Source organism: Elephantulus edwardii, unplaced genomic scaffold (genome assembly GCF_000299155.1).
Source record: "Elephantulus edwardii isolate Elephantulus edwardi_28Jun2011 unplaced genomic scaffold, EleEdw1.0 scaffold00106, whole genome shotgun sequence".
Lineage (NCBI taxonomy): Eukaryota > Metazoa > Chordata > Mammalia > Macroscelidea > Macroscelididae > Elephantulus > Elephantulus edwardii.
The window spans coordinates 8050635-8058173 of NW_006399856.1; the positions used below are offsets into that span (position 1 = coordinate 8050635).

At 35.5% G+C, this 7539-nt stretch overlaps 1 pseudogene; it reads right to left on the bottom strand.

Annotated features, from left to right (window-relative positions):
• Positions 1 to 654: 654 nt before the first annotated feature.
• Positions 655 to 7539, bottom strand: part of LOC102845053 — a 14211-nt pseudogene continuing 7326 nt past the window's right edge.

Consider the following 7539-nt stretch of genomic DNA (forward strand, 5'->3'; position numbering starts at 1 on the left):
CTAACCCAAAGATTGTTAATTCATATTCCCACTGCACAGGAGAAAGATATGGTAGTAATGCTTCTTAATTATTCTATCCTGTTCTGTAAATTGTCTACTTTTGTTTCATTCATGGTGACTATGAATCAAAATCAACTTGTTGACAACGGACTGTTTTGGTTTTTGTTTATTTCTTGTTTAACTATGATCCAGGTGTTTTGAAATAAAAATTTTCTCCTTTAAAATTTATTTTGGAATTGGATAGAATTCTAAATATAATACTAACTTATGTGCATTAAATATTAATCTTCGGAGAAATAATGTTTTTGAAACAATATTTGTCTTAGATATGTAAAATAATTTTTCCTTGAGCATATTTTTCTCCTTTAGCTATTTTCTGTGTGTGTGTGTGTGTGTGTGTGTGTGTGTGTGTTGGGGGAGGTTGTTACAGTCTAAATAAAAAAAATTTTCTTTATTCTGCTTCCAATCATAACTGATTTCCATCCACATTTATTTTTAAGGTAAGAAATAGGAAATTAACTGAAGAAATAGTTATGGCCTTGAGCTATGGAACATTATTACACTATAACTTATAAATCCATTGATTTATAAGATGTAAAGCATCACTGTAAAAGTGTTCATCCTGTTGGCTTTTAGCAAGGAATGAGTGCAGCGTTAATGAGCATTCTCCAAATAGGCTTTGCAGCACCTAACACACTGCTGGTACAGTCTCAAAAACCTAGGGTCATTCCTATACTAGGGATCATCTAGAATACGTTGTTTTTGTGGATCGCGGCTTCCAAGGAGCTCCATTTTAGCTTTGCAGTTTTGAACTCAATTACCTTTTCTATTCAAATCTCTCAGATTACTTTCATCGATGTTGTTGTTGCTGTTGTTGTTGTTTAATGCCGTCGAGTTGTAGACGACTCATAGCGACCCTATGAACGAACAGCCTGAGCACTGTTCGTACATAGAGTTTCCAGAGGCAAGCCATTTTGGAAGTGGATGCTGCTCCTGCTTGCTTTCATCCATACATAGCATATAATCAAACGTGGCAAAGGCTTCCTTGGTAACCTGTCTGGCTTTATGTGCTGTTTTAATGTCATGATTTTCTAAGCAGCTTACAGCTCTTGGACCTGGTGACCGGCCTACATTCCAATCACCACTGTCAATGATCCACTTATCTGAAAGGTTTTGATCAGTGACAAGTTTTCTGAAAACTGCTTCTACAGTGGCCGATCAACAAATCTCACCTAGACTTATGAACAGCACGGACCTCTGCGCCTGTCTGCCGTCTTCACACACTGGGAGATAAAAACCTCCTTTAGCGATCCTACTGCTTCTTTAACATCTAAGTTATCCACTCAAATTCCACTAAGTTAAAGGAATTTTTTTGGGAGGGGGGCTGTTTGGTATATGTTTCTGACTCTTTTGTAGATTTGTTATTTCATTTCCTTTCATTTTCTTATCCTAAAATTGCATTTTAATCCTAGCCCAAAGGCAAGTTGTTCTTCACATGTAGAAATTACTTGTGTGTAGGAAATATACCTAATTTGATTTTAACAATTCCTCAGGAAATATGACCATTTTTCTCCTTCTTTTCCCCCAGAAACTAACTCAGTGTCAGCCCTGAGTTATAGCAATGTTTGTTAAAACATTTCTATTTTAAGGAATTTTTAACCTAGGGAAAATGATTGATCCATATAGCTAGAGTTGTTGTTGCTATTGCTGTTGTGTACTGCAGAGTCAGAACTGACCAATAGCTGACCCTCAGATGGGTTTTCAGAGGCAGTCAGGAAGGACATTGCTCATCCTTCCTCCTCTGGGAAGCTGGTGGCCTCAAACCTTGTGCCTTTGAGATTGCAGCACAGCTTCCTGCCACTAGGCCACCAGAGCTCTAGTACACACATGGTACACACATATTTTTCCTCTTAAATGTAATTGATTTTATTCCCCCCCCCCATTCCTCTCTTGGTGGTAATGCTGTCTCTTTTAAAATAAACCTCTTCATTGCTAACTTCTATAGAAATGTTATAATCTAAATAATTGTATGACCATTAGACTTTGCACTGAATTTTTGTTAATGGTTTTTACCTGCAATTGATTTTTAATTTTCTTTTAAAGACTTTACTGGTTTCCAGAACTATCTAATCCATAGTATATTCTAAATTTTTCAGTGAGACATTATCCCTGTATATTTTCTCATAGCTATTTCTCCAATAGTGGAAGGTCGAAGCTTAAACCCGTATTTATGACTCAAAACTATCCTTTTCCATTTCTGAATGAATGCTTGCTATATATACAGTAACTTGTGCACACTCGCTGATTTTGCTCACAGGCCTTTTGCTAACATGATGCCATTCTACAACTTCAGGGATTTTTTAGGGGTTCGGAAACTCATCTATAGACTCTCAGAAGTTCTTCTCTAAAGTCATGGAATTTGAATCCTGAGAGCACAGGTTATGTTTGAGATTAGAGACTCCATTAAATACTATTAGTATTGCAAGTTTTCTCTGTCAAAGGAAAAAAAGAAAATTATGGTGAGGGATCATAACAGGGTTCCAGTTGAGATGCATAAAATAGGGCAAAAGGAAAAGATTAGTCAAAAGGCAAATTAAAGTTACTTGTAATGAGTTATGACAGATAATGCATTCTATAATTAGATAATAAGGAACAGAAAAACTCAATGCTTCTAAAGGAAAGAATAAAAAGCACAGCTTTTATTCAATAAATGAGGTGTGTCTAGCAATTGGGAATAAACTCTAAAGTGAGAAGAGGTTTGTGGGTCACAAAAGAAGGCCTTCTCAATCAATGAGGCCATCTACTGAAACCTTCCAGAAGACAGGGATCTGATTAGCAGAGCAGTAGAAAATGCCACTCCTACCAAAGCTTCTTTTAATGCTAATTATGGATTGCACATTACAAAATCATTAGACTCAAAGGGGCAACCTTCTGCTTAGCAGACAAGCACTTTAACTAATGAGCCACCAAACTTACTCATTGCTCTGCAGTAGGAACAAACTCACAGCTGATATTCAATTAGGTTTCCAAGTATGTAAATCACACAGAAGAACGCCCATCTTTTATAGAGCTGCTGGTACATTTAAATTTGCAGCTCTTTAAACACCACAAATCCAAAACTAATCCAGTATTATTTTCCTATGGAGGGCCCACAAACCCTATCATTACACATCTAAATCTCAAATAACTAAAAATAGTTCATATACTACAGGGTAACGTTTTTACTACCACAGTTTTTTTCTGGGGAGGGGATGAGGATGGTTGTGTGTTGATTGATTTGTTTTCTCTTTGGTTGCTTGCTATAATACAACATTCATTGCCATAGCTATTCTATTGTTTTGTGCTACAGAGGTGGAACTGACCCACAGTTAACTCTCTAATAGGTTTCAGAGGTTATAAGTCATATGAGAGACAATAGCCCATACTTCTCCACTGGAGCAGCTAGTGGATTCAAACCTCATGCCTTTGGGTTGGCAACACAACATCTTACCCACTGGATCACCAGAGCCTCCTTATATAGTCTTCATCACCATATTTTTCCCCTTTATCTCTTATTGGTAAAATTCCATCAAATTTTTAAAAATTCCATCAAATTTTATCATTTTTAATTTGGAAATTTGAAGCGAATTTGTAGGATGAATACTTACAGACATTTACCAAATGTTCTTGATTTTAATCACAGGACATGCAGATCTTCCATATAGACATGGTGCATAAAGTATGTGTTGCAGGTTGTCATGACAACATGAGAAGTGCTCTATGGCAAAGGATTAGAGCTTGATCATATTTGCAGTTGTCTTGGCAACATGACAATCTGACTTCATGAATGAGGTGTCACTTTGCCAGCTAAACTGGTTTTAAGATGCTTAAACTTCTATTGTAGATGGATATATCTCCAGTAGACATGCATATATACATTTGTATTCATTTATGTGTCAGAAATTGCTTGATGATTTTTAAAATAGATGCAAAATAAAAAGTAATTTGGAAATTGAAAAGTGAAACAAATACACATCAAAGTAAGAAGAAGAAAAAAAAGACATTTGAGAAAAGGAATGAAATGTGGTAGAGAAGAAGGGAAAGGAAAAAGAAATGAAGAAAAAAGTAAGGAAAAGAAGGAGTTAAAACACGGAAGAATTGCAATCTCAAATTACTGGGTGGGGATGGGAACTTGGGAACAGGGGAGAAAGTTGCTATGGAAACATTAGGGCACCTTACCTGAACAAACAAGAGCGCCCTATTATGTTGTAAGTGTGTTGTTATTATCAGGAATATCAGATTGGGTATCAATCTAGGGTAAGACCAGAAGCATTTACAGGCACCTGATACAGGAGTTTTGAAGGAAATAGCTTCAAGCTAAATGGGCTGAGTAAAACAGAAAATATCTCTTTATTCAATATCACTGTCACATATTATTGTTGTTGTTATGTGCCGTCAAGTTGCCTGCAACTCATAGTGACCCTATATACAACAGCCCCAAACCCTGCTCTATCCCCTACCAATCTCATTGTCTCCAACATGCCTATCCCCAATACCACAGTAACTGAATCAATCCATCTCATCAAGGGTCTTCCTCTCCTGCGCTGTCACTCCATCCTCTCAAGCATGATGTCCCTCTCCAAGGACTGATACCAACTTGCAGCATGTCCAAAGTATGTCAGATGGAGCTTCAGAATCATTGCCTCCAAGGAACAACCTGACTTCATCCTCTCCAGGACAAACTTGTTTGTTCTCCTAGCAGTCCATGGTATATTCAATACTCTTCTCCATATAGGCATCTACGAATATCAGCTGGATCATATATCAACTAGAGCAGCTATGAATACAACATGTTTAAACCCTTTTATGTATTTTAATTAGTTTGTTTAAGGCTACACATTTAATGCTAAATATTGTTTTAACAGCATTTCATAACATAAATGTCATTTCTAGTTATTGGTATTCTTTTTAAGAGTAAATGTTAACAGCTACTATCTCAAACCTCTTTAGGTATACAAGTTGAGACAGGAGTTGAGTGATATTTGCTTTCCTTCTTCATGGACTAATTTTCATAACTCAAAAATCTAGGAGATATGTGGTAAGAAGAAATGAAAACAAAGAATGAACTATCGGTTTCAGCTTTGTGTACGGGTATGTGTTCGTGCATGTGTGTACTGCATGGTGCATTGTTCTAGCCGTGATCCAAATATTCCTGAGCTTTGGTGAAACCTCCTAACTCAAATGCCAAATGTGTGTGTGTGTTGATGATTTGGTAGATAAAATTATGAAGAAAAGGATAAAAAAATAATATGGTCCTTCATTTTTACATGGTGAAAGACAGTCAAATACCTTGGAATATTTTGTGTGATGTTGAAGCCTCCTCAAAATTTTCTAAAACAAGATGACTAATGAGAAAAATGGTTCAGAGCTCTCTGTTAAGAGATAGGTCATTAAGGCAGAATATAAAGACATCACTGGTGATTATCAATGAACAAAACAAAATCCTGCCTTCCTAGAGTTTACATTCAAGGGAAAAAAGAAATTAAATAGCAACACAGCAGTTGGTGAGGTTTAACGATCTCAGAATGCTCCGTATTACCTATCAGTGCTTCCCAAAGTGTTGATTCTTAATTAATCTTGGATGAATGAAAGGATAAGTCAATGGAACTTAGTCACGCAGATTACACTCTTGTATTTGCACATTCTAATAAAGTTCATAAATTCTTGCCTTGCATAGCTGTGAAACACAGTTTTCACAAATAAAATATTTCAATATAATTGAGTAGAAAACGGATCTGGCATTCTAACCTAGATGTTGATAGCCCAGTTATATTATTTAAAAATATTCCATTTTATAGGAATCTAAGAATGCTTCTTCTCCAAAATGAATACTAAAATAAACTGTGGGAATCACAGTGTTAAATTCTAAAAAATTCCAAAGTTAGCAATTTAAACTGTTTTCGTCATACAAAAGGGAAATTGAGTTTCTACCTCTTCCCAACCCTGAAATGTTTCCCCAAAACTATAGTATCTGCCAGTAGCTGAGCTACAAAGAGAAACCAGTATTTCTGATTCCCAGATTAATTTTTTTGACAATTCTGGTGGCCTAGTGAGTAAGGAACTATGCTTTCAACCTAAAGGTCCATGCTTCAAATCCACCAGCAAACTACTCCAGTTCAATTTACTGCCTCTGAAAACTCATTACAGTGTCGAGTCAGTTCCATAACATAACAATCACGATCACTTTACATTGTTTACATAACAACCACAAACATTTTTTTATTTATGTAAGAATCATCTGGAGAAGATAATTCTAGTTGGGATAGGCTCTTTTATTTATTGACTTTGAAAAAGGAAAAGTTTTTGTCAGTTCATTTGTTTTTGGTTTTGTTTTTATTTCTTCCAGTGTTGAGTGTGATTTAGAGGTCTTTATTTTCATGTTTGGATAATCATCCTAATTGTACTAAAATTCAGAGCAAATTTTTCTAGTTATCACTGGAAACTTTCTAGAATTTTCTGAAACAAACTTTAAAAAAAAATAGTCAAACATCACAGAGATTCAACTATATAATGTAATTGGGAAGCTGTAGACTTTATATGATTTTCTGTTCATCTCTTTTACTTTCTTATTTCTATCCTTGATTTTGATCTCTCAACATTCTGCTGAGATTTTCAGAATGTTTTCTGACAATTACAGTGCCTTTTTTCTCCTTTGTCTTTGTAAGGACTTTTTGCTTTCTCCTTGGATAATATCCTGTATGTCATCCCACAGCTCATCTGGTCCTTGAAAGTTAGTGATCAATGCCTCAAATCTACTCTAGAAATAGTTTTTAAGTTTATGTGGAGTAGACTCAAGGTTGTATTTTTAGTTCTTGTGATAACTGTATTGTGGTTCTTGCCTTAATTTTCTTCAACTTCGATTTGAACTTGCACATGACTAATTGATCTGTTTGTGGCCTTTTTTGGACTGTTATTACTGACCTTCTTCAATAATTCTTTCCACAAATGTAGCCATTGTGATTCCTGTGTAGTCTATCAAGTGAGGCCCATGCATAGAGTCACTGTGTCTTTTAAAAAATATATTTGCAATAAATAAATCATTGATTGTACATAATTCAATCATTCCACCTCTCCTTATTTCTCACTAAGTCTACAATTTCTGGCTGCCTGTCCTTCTGGGTTTCCAACTTCTTCATTCCAGTCACCAATTATTATGAATTGATTCATCTTGATTATCTCTTTGGTCCATTTCAGACTGCAAAAGTTGGTAGAAATCCTCAATTTCCTCTTCTTTGGCTTTAGTTAGTGTGTATATTTGAATAATAATTATATATTAACAGGTCTCCCTTGTACGTGTATTGATAGTATTCTGTCCCTCACAGCATTGTATTTCTTTTCTTTTTTTTTCTATAATTATATTTTATTAATTTTCATAAACATTTACAGAGATTTTGGGTTTCTATTCATTCATTGTTGCACTATTCTCTCTACCCTCCTCCCAGTTTGTTCTTGTCCAAATGCCACAGTGCTTGTCAAAGCCAGTTCTGATTAATCTTCTTT